Here is an 18,158-nt window from a genome sequence, read left to right as displayed (position 1 = left end):
TTACTTTAATATTCAACAGCATCAGGACTATTCCCCAGTGACGAAAGGAAAGTGTTCATTTTATTGGTGAGAAGGGCTTGTGTTGACCTTTTCAGACTTAGGGCTCTGTTTTCCAAAGCACTGTCTGCAACAAAACTAAAGGCCAGTTTTGAAAGCATAGATTTCTAAATGTTAAGGAAATGTAAGTTTGACATGTGGAGTCCCCTTAGAAATTCTTTTGTTTTTACTCTAAAAAGCTTTGGAATTCTTTTTTTTTATCTTAGTTACAAATACTACAGGGTAATAATGCATGAAAAATAAAACTCAGCATGTACTAAGCTACTACATTCAAGCACTATCTTCAAGTCATCCTTTCTCCATTCCCTGCCACTGTCCCTATATGACACTTTCTCTGCCTCAGCCTTAAACATCTAGCGCCCCATCCTTAATTAAAACTCACTCCAAGCACAACTTCCACAAATGAAGCCTCAATGTACCCAGCAACTATTTGACTTCTTTTTCACCTTAGTTTCCTTTTCTATTTCTTCCTGTGAATTAGAAAGCTTCTCTTGAGGGTAATAAGGGGGCAGGCTGAGGTATAAGCTAACTTTCTGAAAAAATAAATAAATAAAACAAAACAAAATAAAATACTTTAACTTACAGAATTAATTACGCTTCTGTTTATAAAATTTTCTCTTGTTTCTTGCATTAGCTCCAGTTATATATTTCACAGTTACTTTGCCCCTCATTCTCCTCCTTCAATATATCTACTACGTATCTCTCTTTTTTTTTAATCCTAGGAAATTGATCACTCCAATACTCCACTTAAAGTCACCCTTTATATACCCATTCTCTATTAAAGTATAAATGTGGTGAGGGATGCAGAACTATTGCTTGAGGAAATAAAGTATTTTGCTTTCAAATTCAAGACTCATTTACAAACCAAACTTTAAGATTTGCTGACATGAAAACTTCCAATCTCTTTTAGGAAAACAAATTTCTCTTTCATAATTTGCATTATAGGTTGATTTTATGCCTTCCCTGCCTCTTGGTTTTTGGTCAACTCACTCTAGAACATGATGACAACATGATACCCACATACCACTGCGGCTTAACCATTACACAAACTGACTGCCCTGGAATGCTCACACTGCCTTGTCACCGACATGCTCTGAAGCTTTTTAATCACAGGACTGGCCACAAATGGAAATCCAGGGCCTGGCACTGGTCTGTGAGTCTATGGGACTTCAAAGTGCTAGAGTTTAAAAACCTCTGCTGAGAACCAAATGCTACAGGACAGAAAACCCACACTAAACAAAGTTAGAGGAAAGAGAATATTGCCAATATGCAGTTACTTTTGGACTAATTTTTACCATAGGATGCCATTGGGTCCAGTATAGAATCCATGATGGTCTTCTTTCTTAGGCTGAAATTGGCACCATCTTTTCCTTTAATCCCCATCAGAGAATGTATATAAATAACAAGCCTTTTAAAAGAGTTTGTTGTTAAATTAATAATAACATGTTATATTAATATAACACAATACTATGAGTTAAGATGACATTGGAGAATTGATAGTCCAGGAGATTACCTGACAAATATTAAATCAACAGCCAAGAAACTCAAGGATTCTACAAAATTGGCCTTTCAATACATACTCATACTGGTGAATTTCCTTATTGTAGCAGGAACCCTCAGTGGACCCTATTCCTAAGTGTTGGAGTTCCTCTCTGGCACAGATGAAGTATCAAACCAAAGAGGCCAAAAGGACCCTGCATAGTAGTAAGTCTCAAACAGTGATGTCAAGACCTCTCTTTGGGGAAGGGATACATGACTGAGATCCAGGTAACTTCAGGAGTGATGACAAGTAGTGGACACAAGAAAAGCAACTATATCCATTTACTAGATTGTCTATTGGTAGGCTGAGAACCTGGAATCTTTCCTGACTGATTAAATAAGGTACCCAATACTAGAGTTCTTCAACTTCTAGAATTTTTCTAAAGGTTTAGAGAAAGCCAACCAGTATGACAAACAGAAATATAAAATTTCATTGGTCTTACTCTCCACCTCAAATTCAGCCAGTATCACGGGTGATTTTAACATCCATGAACATGAATTACTGAAAACTCTGCCTAAAGGTTCTTAAATTGCCTTAGCTCTAATTACATTAACTTCAGCCCCCACCTTAGATCCAACATCACCCAAAGCAGCTCTGTATCTGACATCTTTAACATTAATATCCTGTTTCCTGACCACAACTGTCAGTTATTCCAGTCCTCTTGTGTGTATTTTAATCCATTTCCACTTTACCCTCATTGGCAATATAGTCAGTGGTTAAATGTGTGGGCTCTTAACTCAGTCTGCTTGGATCTACATCCTGGATCAGTTGCTTCCTAGCTGTGGAAATTTAGACAAGGCCTCAATTTCCTCATCTAAAGAAAATGGAATTATGTTTAATCTAACAGATACTCATACCCCTTTAATACAGTTGTTATGAAGATAAAATGAGACAATGTAGAACATTTAGTATGGTGTAGGTATGAAGATAGTAGGTGCTATGTAAATGTTAGTTATTTTTTACCCATTTACTTATTCTTAAATTTGTCAATTTTCTCCTAATTTCTTCCATATCCAGCCTAAAATCTATGCTTCATTATTTTCTTTTCTCCACCTAAGACAGTCAAATTATCCAACTAGCTACTCTGATTCACACCAACACTGCAAAACACCAATGGGAAAATGCATAACTGAGTATTAACTATCAAAAAAGTAAGACCTTCAAAAGCAATTGCGCCGTTACTATGGTTCACAGGTCAACAAACAACAATCTCTCTAACTATTGGCAGCATATATTACAGAGTATATTCCTCAAATATCCTATATTATCTCCTTTCTCAAAAATTTTAAGAATAATAATTCCTTCCCTTTGAAACTATGTAATTATATCAATTATCCCACCTTTTTTTCCATATATTTTCATATTTCTTTCTCACTTTTTCCTAGATCTATCACAACATTTGCTGAGTCCAGGGCAACAGTACAATTGGAGGCCCACATACAATTTTTTAAACAGCACAAATGGAGGCCCACATACAAAATTTTACACTTACAAATTATTAATCAAACTAACAGAACCTTCTGAGTCTACCCAAGATGGAGTAATAGCAGTCAGATTTATGATCCCACCTGAAACAAATCCATCCCTTCAAAAACACAGACCAGCCATACAGAACAATGTTTTTTGAGAGTTTGGTCAATAGTCAACAAATGACAGTGATTTCTGAGAAATGGAGAAGAAATGAAGTGAGCCCTACGATTTCTTTAATTTACTGTCTTGAGAGAGTTCTTAGGCCCCAACAGGGGAGGAAGAATGTGGGAGGACCTCAATGGACTCCCAGAATTGAGGAGACAAAGTTGAGAGTACAGGGAGAATATGGCTGCTGGAGGTTACTGGACTGAGGACAAGAGAGGAGAGAATTGTGCAGAAACTTAATGCTGAATGTCTGCAGAGGATTACCTCAAGTATTCAGCACAGAAATTATAGTGCGTGCATGTGAAGAAACTACCCAAAGCAGAGGAAAATCAATAGGAACAGAAACAATGCTTGGTACTAACAGAAGGTTAGGAAGAGTGCCTTTCCCATCAACCAGACTAAGAAAATTCATCATTCACAGGTAATTAGTTGAGCTACTCACAGAGATCTTGTCTCAGGGTAAGGAAAAATTAACCCCAGGCTGATCACAAAACTAGGCCCAGGAAGCAAGTCACAGTGGAAAAACCAGAAAGGATCAAACTTTTTCCAAATAACTGTATCCTGGAATGAAGTTCAAGAATAATTGTAGGAATACAAAAGATCTAGTACTCAAAAAGGTAAATCACAGTGTACAATATCCAGTCACAGATAACCAAACTTGTAAAATATGCCAAAAAACATCACCCATAATGAGAATAATCAGTAAAATGAAATTGACCCAGAACTAACACAGGTGTTATAATTAGTAAAGAAAGACAACAAAATGTTTATGATAACAGTCTTCAATATGTTGTAATGTTGATACATAAAAGATAAAACAGAACTGTATCTAACTTCTATAGATAAAAACTACAGCGACTGAGATAAAAATAAATTGAATAGGATTAAAGGTAGATTAGGCATTGCAAAAGATTGGTAAACTTGAGAATGTAACAGAAACTATTAAAAATGAAACACAGAGAGAAAGAAATAATATTTTAAAAATTAAGGAGCATCAGTTAGCTGCGGGACAACTTCAAGCAACTTAATATCAGACTTAAAGAATATTTATAAAACACTCCACCCAACATCATAATACACATTCTTTTCAAGAGCAAACAGCCGATTTGCCAAAAGAGACCACAATTTAGGCCATAAAACAAGTCTCAATAAATTCAAAAGCATTTGAGTCATAAAAATGTTCTCTGACCACAATGGAATTAAATTAGAAATCAGTAACAGTCTCTGGAAATCATCCTATATTTAAAAAATAATAACACACTTCTAAATAATCAATGGATCAAAGAAAAAATAAAGGAAATTAGAAAATATTTTAAGCTGAACAAAAATTAAATATCAAAAACCAGTATTAATGGAGAAATTATAGTACTAAATGCCTATATCGGAAGAGGTTAAATCAATGTTCTCAGGTTCTACCTCAAGAAACTAGAAAAAGAAAAATAAATAAAACCCCCCAAAATCAAAACATGAACATAGATGAAAAAATTATAAATAAATTTTTAGTAAATAGAATTCAGCTCTCTCTCAGTCTCTCTCCCTCAACCTCTCCCTCTCTCCCTCCTCTCTCTCTTTCTCTCTCTCCATATATAAAATGAAAAAATAGGAATTAATCCTAAAAAACTAAAAAAGAAGGGTTGGTTTAATGTTTGAAAATCAATGTAATTCAACATATTAGCAAAGTAAAAGGGAAAAATGAATAATCTCAATGGTGGTAAAAAAAAAAAACTTTTGACAAAATCTAATATTCATGTCATTCCTTAAAAAAAAAAAAAACCATGTCCATTCTTACCATGTCTATTCAACATTGTATTGAGGGTTCAAGCTACTGTAATCATACATATGAAAAAGGCATTCATATAATAAAGAAAAAATCTGTCTATTTGCAGTAAATGTTATTGTCTATAGTCTGATGAAATTTACCAAAAAGTTGCTAAGCATAATAAATTAATTTATTTATAAAAATCGCCAGAAACAAGATCAATATATAAAAATTAATTGTATTTCTAAATACTAGCAATGAAAGACAGAAAACAAAACAAAAAAATGTAAACCATCTTCAACAGCATCAGATAAAATTCTTAAGGATAAATCTGATGAATGATGTGAAATGTACAATGAAACAGAAACATGATGCTGAGCAAATTATTAAAATATCTGAAGAAATGGAGAAATATAATTTATTCATGTGTCAAAAGATTCAATATTGTTGAGATGTCAATTCTTCCCAAGTTGATCTACAGATTCAATGTAATCACAACCAAAATTTCAGCAAGCATTTTAGGAGAAATTGACAAGTCAATCCTAAAATTTACATGGAAATACAACTGACCTAGAACAGCCAAAACAACTTTGAAAAAGAAAAATGAATTTGGAGAGCTAACACTTTCTGATTTCAAGATGTATAAAGCTCTGGTAGTCAAGATAGTGTGGTACTGGCCTCAAGATAGCCACACAGATCAATGAAACAGAATAGATTCCTACAAACATAGAAAATTAGTTTTTTGAGAAAGGTGCAACAGCAATTCAATGGAAAAGGATTGTCTCTTCAACAAATAGTAACAAAAATTTGATCTATTTCTTACAGTGGATTATAAGCCAAAATGTTATGCCTAAAACTATAAAAGTTTTAGAAGAAAATTTATGAGAAAACCTACCTGTGACCTTAGGTTAGGCCAACACTTCTTAGATATGACATAAAAATAATAATTTATAAAAAAAAATTTAGACTTCATCAAAACAAAAACCTTCTTCTCTCCAAATGACACTACCAAGAAAATGGGAAGACAAGTCACAGACTGGGAGAAGATACTTGTATAGCATATACCTAATAAAAGACTTCTATCTACAATATATATAAAGAACTCGCAAAACTCAGTAAAAAAAAAAAAAAAATGCAACCCAATTAAAATATGGACAAAAGATCTGAATAGATAATTTACCAAAGATGATATATGTATGAAAAATAAGTGCATTAAAAATGCCTATATCAATAGTCATTAGGAAAATGCAAATTAAAACTATAGTGAGATATTGCTACATACCTATTATGCCTAAAATTAATGACTGATCATGCCGAATGTTGTTGAGCATGTGGATAAACTGGAATTCTCACACACTACTGGTCAGGAAGTCAAATGATACAACCACTTTGGAAAACAGTTTGGCAGTTTCTTCAAAAGTTAAACACGCATCTACCATATAATCCAGCCCTTGTCAGTATTTACCTAAGAGAAAAGAAAACATATATCCATATAAAAACTTGTTCAAGAAAGTTCATAGAAGCTTTCTCTTTCACAGGCAAAAACTGGAAATAAGTATCCACCTATAGGTTAATGGTTAACCGAATTGTAGTACACCCATATAATGGAATAATCAGAAATCAAAAGGAATGAACTATTGAAAATGCAACAACATGAATGAATTTTAAAATAACTATGCTTAATGAAAGTAGCCAGACCAAAAGCAAACAACAATAACAACAACAACAACAAAAGAATACATGGTATATGATTCCACTTATACAAAACTCTAGAAAATGAGAACTAATCCAGAGTGACTGGGAAGCAGGTAAGTGGTTAGCTGGGAGCATGGCAAGCAGGAAAGCATTACAAGGGGCACAGAGAAACTTTTGCAGAGGATGGATAGATGTGTTCACTATCTGGATTTTGGTAATGTGTCATGGGTTCTATACATATGTCAAAACACCAAACTGTACAATTTGAATATGTGCAGATTATTGTATGTCAACTATACCTCAAAGCTTTTAGAAGATAAATCAACCCACCTAACAAATCACTAGAATATATTTTATTATCTTACCTTGACAACTACTGCCCTATGATGACCTGGAAGGCCAGGTTTGAATTTAGAATTCCTAGATTCCTTGGATTTCACACCCACCCACCCACCTCTCCACCTTCACAACAGCTATTGCATGGCCCCTGCCTAAGCCCAGAGGTGAACATCCTAGCAGCCCATAACCTCAGGAGGGCAGGCTCAGGAGAAAAGGCTATGTAGATTTTGAAAGTGTGATCAGACACATTTGAGCCCAGCATTCTCTTCAGTAGGATGTGTTCTTTTGGGCTGCAGTTTCATTGCCTTAGAGAAAAATGTGACCAACAGGACAAAGACATCCTTTTAAAGTATAGACCCAGGGTAAAAGGAACGTTTGCTTGGGTCTAAGAGGGACACTCCAGAGCATACATATGTTAAAGTCTCTCCCATTCCAAAAGAAAAAAAAATTTGTTTACACCCCCACAACTTTTCCACTATTTACAGCCAAATTTTTTGAAATTACTCTGTCACTCTACTTCCACACTACCACCACCCTCCCTCATTCATTTCTTGCAATCCAGCTTTGACTTCTAGCAATCTACCAAAATTCTTCCACACAAATCAATCATGACTTCCTAATTCTCACACACTACAGTCTTAAGACAGTGTCTTACTTTGCATTTCTGTCATGTTTCATAGTGTTGATCATCCCCTGCTCACAGTGTCCCCTACTTTGGCATCCATGGTATCCAAGATTCCTGCTTCCTATCTGTCTTTTCCTCCCTGTCCTTCTTATTCTCCCCAAGAACACTTTGTTTCATGTAGCCCTTGGAATGTTAGAAATATCTGGGCTTCTATTCTGAGCCCTGACATGAAGAGATTCCTCTTTATGAAGTCATATGCATCCATGGTTGCAAATATGGTTAGTATACTCTACCCTCACATTTCTTCCTGGAAGTCTTCAGTCATATCTTTACATACCTTTCTGTTTCCAATCTCATGTTTTCTTCTAATCCCTCTTTCATTCTACTACTTTAATGGTCTTTCTAAAATGTTGAGTTGATCTTAAAACATTTAATGCTTTTCACTTCCGTCAGGGTAATCACTTCCTTCTAGACATGGTAGGTAAGTCTTTCTTCCTTTTGTTCTTGCCTGCTTTTCCAGCTTCACGTCTCACAAAATTCTTTCCTTAGTCCTTCTATCATATAGAAGCATGTTTTAATAATAAATCTAATTAGAGTGTAGTTGAAATATTTTATTGTCTCTCCTCCACTAAATTAAGAGGATTTTGAAAGCAAGGGCTTCTATCCATCAGAATAGGCTAAATTAAGCTGTGGAAACAAGCCCTAAGTTCTCAGCAGTTAAATAGCCTCACTCCCTTGTCCAACATTGTCTAGGAGAACAGTTCTGTTTGTGGTAGTCACTCAGGGACCCAGGTCGACAGAGGTTCCCTCTTGACAGTGCATCCATGGCAGAAAAACACAATTAGCATAATCAAGCATAGATAATTGTGACAAGCAAGTAATAAAGTCATATCTAACAGCAAGGAGGTGAAGAAATGCAATTTCATCATACCATACATCTAGAAAGAGAAATATTGGAATACTGAGAATAGCCCTAGTGACTATCACAAATTTTATCTTTTTACATTTGTTTCAGTGCAAAATTACAGATCACTCAACAGGTCTAGGTTTGTTGAACAAATAAATAAATGAATGCCAGAGATAATGTGGGGCTGAAGACTATGAAAAAAGTTTAAGCTCAGTTCATCTAAGTAATTTTTCCTAAATAAGGAAATACAAGAAAGGAAGAAGTGTCCATGCAGATAACAAAGGGCAGAGTTTCTCAAGAAAAAAGAGAAGTGTATCTTCATTGTCTTAGAAACAAGTAATGCAGAATTTCTTAAGACACAATTGAGGGGAAATTATCTTGAAGCTGGTAGATTGATCAAGATGATAGTGTAGAAAGACCCTGAACTCACCTCCTCTCACAAGTACACCAAAATTATGACTATTTCTAGAACACCTATTGATGAAAAAAGACCAAACCTACCAGGATAGATCTTCTAAAACTAAAGATATAAAGAAAGAACCACAGTGAGATGGGTAGGAGGGATGGAGATGCTATATAGTGAAGACCCACACCCCTAGGTGGGTGACCCACAAACAGGAGAATAATTACAACTGCAGATATTCTCCCCAAGGAATGGGGGGTCTGAGCCCCACATTGGGCTCCCCAGCCTAGGAAGATGAGTCCCCTAAAATATTTAGCTTTAAAGGTCAGTGGGGCTTACTTTTGGGAGAGCCAGAGGGCTGTGGGAAACAGAGACTCCACTCTTAAAGGGAACACACAAAATCTCACATCTCCAGGACCTGGGGCAGAAGCAGTCATCTGAAAGGAGCCTGGGTCAGACCTACCTGCTGATCTCGGAGAGTCTCCCAAAGAGGCAGGAAGCAACTGGAGCTCATTCTTGAGGGCACAGACACTGGCAGCAGCCTTTTGGGGTGCTTGTTCTGCCTCTAGCTTATTTGCCTCAGGACCCAGCCCTGACCATGCCCACCAGCCACAAGGACCCCTCAGGACAAGCAGCTAACTGGGTGTGGACATAGCCCTACCCACCAGCTAACAGACAGACCTTAAGACCCCCCGAATCCACAACCACCCCTGGACATGGCCCTTCCCACTACAGAGCCCAGGACGAGGCCACATACACCAGTGCACAGGCACTAGACCCGGGACCCCCAGGGCCCTGCAGCCAGAGACTCCGAGACTCCAATAGCAGGCAAACACCAGCCTTAGGATCCCCAGCTCCATCCATCAGCGAGCTTACTCCAACCTTGGGACCAGCCTCACACACCAGTGGACAGACACCAGTCCCAGAACAACCAGAGTGCAGCCTGGAGGCCCAGCCCATCCACCAGCAGGATAGCCCTGGGACCTGTTGGGCCCCAGCCCTGCCCACCAGCAGGCCACTGCAAGCTTGGAGACACCCTGGACTCCACAGCCCAGGTGTTCTGTCAGGAACCAGCCTCACCCACCTGCAGTCCTACACCAACTCTGGGAACCCTGGGCCTTGCAGCCAGACCCCAGAACTGAGCTCTGCCTGCCAGCAGGTAAGTACTAGCCCCAGGAACAGTCTTCACCCATCTGTGGGAAGGCATCAGCCCTGGGACCCGTCCCAAAACCCAGGGTTCTGCAACGAGCCACCCTGTAATCCAGACCCACCTTGCAGCAGCTGCCAGTAGCCTCTGCACAAGGCAGAGCCTGGCAACCAACTGGACCAGGGCCCAGCCAAGCCTACCAGACCACTCACAGCAGTCAGCCCACCACAATAGGAGGACCCAAGCAGCCCACATAGGGGGCACCCCTAGAGCATGTAGCTCTACTGACCAGAGGGGAATGTGCTGCTGGGGTGCACAGGACATCTCCTACAGAAGGCCACTCCTCCAAGGTCAGGAAATGTAACCAAACTACCTGATACATGGAAATAAAAACAGCAAAATGGGGGGACAGAGGAACATGTTCCAAACAGAGGAACAAGATAAAAGTGGAGTCAGACAATTTACCCAAGAAAGAGTTCAGGGTAGTGATTGTAAAGATGATCAAAGTACTCAGGAGAAGAGTGGATGAACACAGCGAGGAGTTAGTTTTTAACAAACAGTTAGAAAATATAAAGAACCAGAGACAAAGAGTTTACCAAGCTGGTAGAATTGATTGGAATTGGTTCTTTGCATTTGTCCATAAATGCTGGAACAAGTTTAGGATGAATTTGTTTTATTCAAAACCTCACATCTCAACACGGTGTTGAGTAAAGAGCAATAACCTATCTGGCAGGAGACCCGCCTAGTTTGAAGTCTCCCTATAAATGTCCATGGAACTTGAAAGGGTCATTTACTTTCTTAGCCCCACTATTTCTTCTTTATAAAAAGGAAGGATTAGGTCAGATAATCTACAAAATCACTTTCAGAGTCAATGTTTTCTGAAAAAGTTCTGATTGTCTAATTGTGGAGTATAAAAAGATTATATTAAGTGTTATACAAGAAAACTCAAATACATATTTCACAAGACCCCTACCATCCCTTTTCCTATAACCTACATGCTCAAATATAAGATAAATTTCTTTTTCACAAAGTGATCCCTCAAAAAAGAATGAGTTAACTTGAAATCAATCCATTCAAAGGGTGTTTTTTCAATTCCTTTGTCTTGAATGACATTACAAGGACTGGAAGAAGTCATAGCCTAAAATTGCCTTTATCAATGTTAGTCTTATGTATGGGTATATTTAGATAGAAGAAAGATAGATGATATATAGATAGATAATGTGGCTAGAACAGTTTAAAAATGGAATTAGAGAAATTTAACACATATTTAATAGTTATTCCTGGAGTCTGAGCACACAATTCCAAGTATTGTGGTAAACAAGATCACTTTTAAAAGCAATAAGATAAATGGTTATATAGTGGAGATTAACAGAAATACTAAAAGTCTTAATGTTATGTAAATGAATACTCATCTTGGGATAGGATTTCCAGTAATAGTATCTATCACAAACAGATACACAGATCATGGACTCTAAAAAAGTCGTGACAGTTGCAGGAGGCTATAGCTCAGTGATAGAGCGCATGCTTAACATGCACAAGGTCTGGGATTCAATCCCCAGTACCTCCATTAAATAGACAAATAAACAAACTTAATTACTCCCCCCACCAAAAAAAAAAAAGCTTAAAAAAAAGGTAGCGACAGAAAAGAATGTCTCCAGGGTGGGAAGGGATAAATTGGGAGTTTGAGATTTGTAGATACTACTATGTATAGATAAACAACAAGCACAAGGAACTGAATTCAATATCTTGTAGTAACCTATGATGAAAAGAATATGAAAACAAATATACGTGTGTATATGTGTGACTGACACATTACGTTATACACCAGAAATTGACACACTGTAAACTAACTACACTTCAATTTAAACAAACAACAAAAAAGAATGTCTCCAATGATGAAAAATTAATGATGCCTCATGAAATGTGAGATTTTTTAAATTAGCATTTTAAAATAAATTTAAGATTTGCTAACATATGTGATTTTAAATAAGTTTTTGTAACTAAATAAACTGGCCTACTAATAAGGCAAATGGGAGCTATCTTACATTTAGTGGAGCTTCAGAGAAGGCATAAAAATGTTTAGCATATTATATTATTTGATGTGGGAAATGACTATATACTATTAACTGAAAAAGATTTTATTAAACAGAGTATAATGTGATATCATTTTTGTAATAGGAAAACGTCTATCTACCTCTGATAAGATGTTGACAACATATTGACTATGCTTATAACTAGATGGTAGAATGAGATTAAAGGTAACTTTTTTGTTTCAAATATTTCTTTCTATCCAAGTTTTCTACAATAAACATAATAATTTTGACATTCGAAAAATAAAGACAAGAAATCAACATCTTCTTTGAAGCCACATCCACTATGCCCCTCATTATGTGATCTACAATAACAAATCTATTTATCTAATAAGATGTCAACCATTTGTAGCATCCCAATCTGGTATATTAATTTTAATTCCTATCTCTATACTTTTTAATGTAAATGAGATTTATGTTACTTTAAATTTATTATTAAAGAATAAGACAAATCCTATACTGCTGTATATGTTCAAGTCATAATAATATACTTATGAATCAAGTGAATCCAAATGATCAACATTTCTTCATTTTTTAATGTTAGATAAATAACTCAATCATAGCTCTTGTCTTAGCTCTAATTCCTTAGAGTTAAAACTGTTCTTAATCCCTAGATAAGAATGTAGAGTTCTGTGTTGAGGATTAGCAGGAGAAAGTATCAAACTATAGATCAGCTATCCTGCTACCCTGAAGGAATCAGAAAATCAAGCTTTGTTCTGTTCCATGGATCCTGAAGATGTGAGTGTTCTAGTCTCTTGGGGGAAGAGAGAAGAAAGCAAAAGACAGAGGCTAGCAGATCCTTGTAAAAGCAGGACCTGGAGCAGCAGCCCTGGACAGTGAAGGGGCACACTGATAATAGACCCATGGGTTTGTCTTCTGTTTTGAAATTTATAGCTCCACATTGTCACTTAATGTCCTCTGTGGTTTCTCAATGTTTATTTTGGTTCATTGTTGTAACTGGTCTCCCAGAGATGAAAGCTGAGGAAGGCTAGTTGGTAGATTCTCTTCAACATCTGATGTTTACTAGAGCTCTGTGAAGTTTACTCTTTTTTTTCTCATCTTTGAATTTAGCGTATTTGTTCCCTTAAGACCAACAATTTTATGGACACTGCAATAAAATAAAATATTTATTTCCCAAATTTTCTCTTTTACCCATCTCATGTTTCTGCCCCCTGTCCATCCCAGTAAACACAAAGACAGTCTCAGCAATCAATCCCTTAAAGAAGGCATGTCAATCAATCAACCAGTTTATACTTCTGGTTAAGATACTCTGAATTCACAAGGAGATGACAATCTTTATGAGAACTCAAAACCAGTTCAGAAAACAATTATTGAATGAATCAAAACTGAATTGATATCTCAGAGTCAGGGAAAAGTGAAAAAAGAGAAAAAGCATCAAGGAGAATCGGGTCTTCTAAGACAGGAGCTATGTTTATTGAGAAAGCTATCAGGATGTCCTAGGTTGGAGAAAGAGCATGGAAGTGCACGGAAGTGAGGAGAAAGGCATGGATGTTGAGATGCAATGAACAAACCTCCCCGGAGGAAGCTGTTTTTATTACTGAAAACAAAGGCACTTTTTGAAATGAAGAACATCTCACTAGCTTTATTGAGGAATAGAGAAGAAGGTGCTTACAGATTATAGATGATCCTGAAGATCAGACTGAAAAATAAGGCTTCATATAACAGACAACTTGTATCAGTATACTTTGTCTGATTGTGCTTTGCAGATACTGAATTTTTTACAAACTGAAGGTTTGTGGCAACCCTGTGTCAAGCCAGTCTATTGGTGTCGTTTTTCCAACAGCCTTTGCTCACCTAATGTCTCTATGTCATATTAATTCTCACAATATTTCAAACTTTTTCATTATTATTATATCTGTGATGGTGATCAGTGATCTTTGATGTTACTACTGCAAGAAGATTATGAGTCGCTGAAGGCTCACATGATGGTTAGCAGTTTTTAGCAATAAAGTGTTTTTAATTAAGGTATGTATGTTGTTTTTTTAACATACACTGCTATTGCACACTTAGTAGTCTATGGTACAGTGTAAACATAACTTTTACATGCACCGAGAAACCAATACGTTTGTGTGACTCTCATTATTATGACATTCACTTTATTGTGGTCTTCTGAAACTGAATCCACAATGTCTTCGAGGTTTGACTGAATCTATTTACAGTATTTTTAAAAAACAATGTGCCATAGTAAAAGTATTATTTTTACATTGGGTTGGTAATGAATTGAAGAACAGAATAGAAAGAGGAGACAAGGGTGGAGAAAACTCATTAGAAAACTGTTGCACTAACCTGGGTATAGGGTAATGGAGCCTGGATTAGGGTGGGAGTGATAATGAAGCAGAGAGTGTGTCAAGAAAAAAAAAAATCTTAGGAATGAAAATAATAGTGGGTAACAGATCAGTTTATGGGAAGGGAAAAAACACGTGGAGTTGAAGATGCTTGAAAGCATAAAGGAATTTTTGTACGAATGACAGAAAGTAAGCAGTGGGATGGGACTCACATCACAGAATTTGTGCCAGTTCATATTCTTGACAATTTTTGGTTCTCTAAGTAGCTACTAGCTACTCCTAGAAAGGATTTTTTTGTACTGACTTAGAAGTCGTGAAAAAAAATGAGTGGTCTTTTTAAGATTTATAAGAGAGTGTTTACACAAAGGAATACAAAATGGTTTTCAGGAAACCCTAAAATGGTATTTTCCAACACAGTTATATATTCCTACTCCCTGTTAGGTAGATCTGTCAAGTCAAATATTACTTTCTTTGTCTTATTTAGATGACATTAAGGTTCATCATACATTACTGAGGATTGTTTTCACTTAATTTGGAATAAAAAACCAAATATGTATATGTATTTTCTATAGTTTCTTCTGGCTCTATGTGCATAACCTCTGAGTTTTAACAATTCTTTTGAAGTCTAATTGGAGTAGGCAATACACTGTGTTCACCGATATCATTTTGAAACTGTCTGACCCATTATTACATAAAGATGAGCGTTTCACTTAATAAAAACTTAGAGTAACACAATTTGTTACACCATAATTAAAGATGGACACATCTGTTCCATTTTAATTCAAATCCCTTTGAACATAATCGCATAAAGCTGCAAGAACAGAAATTCTCAGTCTTAGAAATTTACTATCAAAAAAAATCATTCTGTCTACAGAAACTACATGGTCAAAGGACAATTTGTAAAATGAAGTCAAATAGATGTCTCTCACTCTATATCAAAGCATGAAATAAAGCTAAGATCGCAGATTAAAGTACTGTCTCCATTTGAAAGCCACAATTAGTTAAGGAAACCCAGGTGAAGGACAATTTTTATAGAAAGTACTAGCATTCCATCCCTGTGGAGAGGTACTATCTTTATATATTCCCTTAGCCCATAGACACATAAAAACGGAGGGAACAAATACTAAGGATAGTTGGAAGAAAAACAAATATAGAAGATAGTCAACATTTGTGTGTTAAACTTTAAACTTCCTGCGAAATTCTAAGTTTGCAGTCATAATAATTTCATAGACCTTACTTAAAAATAGCATATCCTTTGATAAAGGCCAAGATACCATATCCAAAATCATTTTTAGGTTAACAGTATTCAGATGTATATGCAAAAAAAAAGCAGAGATAAAGGAAACCTATGATCCCAGAATGAATCCTGAGAATTTCATAACGTAAGTTAAACGGCAAGCCATGCACACAAATATCCCTGAAATGTGGGCTGTTAGTCTGTTTTATTTATGTTTCCATATCCTGAGGATGGCTTAATGAGGAGATGCAATCAGGATTAGCTAAGCAGTGAGAACTTGGAGGGAACTGGGTGGCAGTAAGATTTATATAAATATTTGCAGAGACTGGGAAGAGCAGATGCTCCTATAATCCAGACAATGTGTGTGCCCTTCATTTTAAAATAAAATAAAACAGTTGAAAGCCAAAATATAATTAATCAGAGGAAATGCTTTAATCAACATCTTCCAAATCCTTAAGAACTGCTGAAAAGATTAAAGAAACAAAAAAGAAGTTAAAATATGATATTCAAAAGGAAACTAGAATTGGTCTGTTCCTGACGTTTTCCTTTTATTTCAGATGTGGGATGGAGTGCACAATTAACATGCATTTCCAACTGCTGCCAACTAGTGAAATTTCCTAGGTGTTTAAGGTACTAAATAAATCACCTAAGATGTACTGTATAATTTACAGGGTAGTAATGATAGCTCTCTCTTCATTATTAATTTATCATAAGAAATGCATATGCTTGCCCTTATTTCCTGCAGTTTTAAACAGAGATTTTTCCAATTCAGTAGGAGATAGCAAGTTTAAATGTCAATTTTAGATTCATAGGTTACCCACAAAGATAAAAAAGAAGCTGCATGTCAAGAAAGAAACAAACGTATCAAATCGTGGTAGATATCCAAAGTGGATCATATAGACTCAAAACAAGTGTGATTAACTCTGACCTCAGCTTAGGGCTCCATCCTTCAGACTCTCTCTTGCTATTATTTCTGTTGTTTTCTGCCCAAGATTTGATGAACTACTCAATATGAATCTATAATTATTACTAAAGCGCAAAGAACAACAATTTAAACAGAGGATTTAAAAACAATGTCTCAAGGGAATAAAAAGCACACGCATTTGTGGCAAGTTCAAAATATACACATATTTAAAGCTCAGGGCACTTGCCCTTTCCACAAACAAAATTTTGTTGGTGACAGCAATTATTTCATATGCATCACCAAAAAATTATAAACAATTTTTAACATAAGATTAGCTCTTACAGATAGTTAACAGCCTAGTACTATTAATTGAGAACAAATGTTAAATAGAACTTGAGCCTGGTTATAATTTCTAGCAGAAATGTTAGTACTATCTACAAAATTCTACCACAATGTCTCCAGTACTCGGAATTAGAAGTCATGAAATCTTAAAAAGTTAATTTTGCAAAAAACATTGCCGAAACTATTATTACTAAAATGCCATGGATCAGAATTTTTTATTATGTGCCCTCCTATAACTAAGTCTTAAACATAGGAAAGACCGGTTGATCTGAGACATCCTTTGTGGATTCTGGACTGGGAAAATGACAGCAGCTATGTGGTAATTTCTTCTTTCTTCTTGTGTTCTGTCATCGTTACGGTAACTTTGAAGGGTGCATTGCACTTACTTGCTTCTTACACACTAGCTGTTTGATATTCTGTTCTAACAAAAGGCCAAAATATCAAACAGCTAGTAAATAACTGAAGACAAGATACAAAGATTCTGGTCTCAGTCTCTAGATGGCTTTTGGTATCTGTTTAGTAATTTATGTACAATGGCCCTTTGAACCCTGACCCCGTGTACTTTATTCTAGGCTGAGTTTACTATTATTAAAATAGTCTATATTTTATTACCAGAAAATAATTCTGAGAAGTTTCCTTATTGGATTTATATATCAATGTTATTCTTTATCAAATGGGATTGTGTTATTCAAATTAATGGATTTCACATAACAAATTCAACCAATGATTTTAATCAGGCCTGTTGATAATGCTTATTAAGAATATGGCCATTTCTGTCAACAAACTCACTGGAGAGATAAGCAGAGAGCAGTCACAAAAAAATGTTCCCTTTATTCTGTCTCCTTTTTCTCATTTCTTATCAGCATTCCACAGAAAGGGACATCAAGTTTAATTATTTGGGTTGTGAATATCATTATCACCATCTACCAAGTTTATCACTTGTCATAAGGAAATTAGAAATTAAGTTCCGCTAAGGATGCTGAGATGGGGACCCAATATCTGGAAATCTGAGTCTCATCTCTGCCATTATGTTGCATTGTAATCTACTTCATGGGCCGTGTCTACAAGATGAGGGGATTGAATTAAGGATATGCCACCCCAAGGCACTTGTGCCCTGGGCATTGTCTGCAACAAGCCAAGGCATAAACGTAACCATGTATGAAAATTGTTCA

At 36.1% G+C, this 18,158-nt stretch overlaps 1 long non-coding RNA gene across 1 annotated transcript; it reads right to left on the bottom strand.

Moving 5' to 3' along the window:
- Positions 1–267: 267 nt before the first annotated feature.
- On the bottom strand, positions 268–16,077 carry LOC116663092. The gene is made up of 3 exons (XR_004319142.1): positions 16,067–16,077; positions 6,025–6,027; positions 268–350 (listed from the first exon to the last, which is right to left on the bottom strand). It is a non-coding gene; the product is annotated as an uncharacterized LOC116663092 (long non-coding RNA).
- Between the last annotated feature and the right edge of the window lie 2,081 nt (positions 16,078–18,158).

Source organism: Camelus ferus, chromosome 1 (assembly GCF_009834535.1).
Source record: "Camelus ferus isolate YT-003-E chromosome 1, BCGSAC_Cfer_1.0, whole genome shotgun sequence".
Classification (NCBI taxonomy): Eukaryota; Metazoa; Chordata; class Mammalia; order Artiodactyla; family Camelidae; genus Camelus; species Camelus ferus.
The sequence above is the reverse complement of the archived record's forward strand: the minus strand, read 5'-3'. Positions and strand labels throughout refer to the sequence as shown.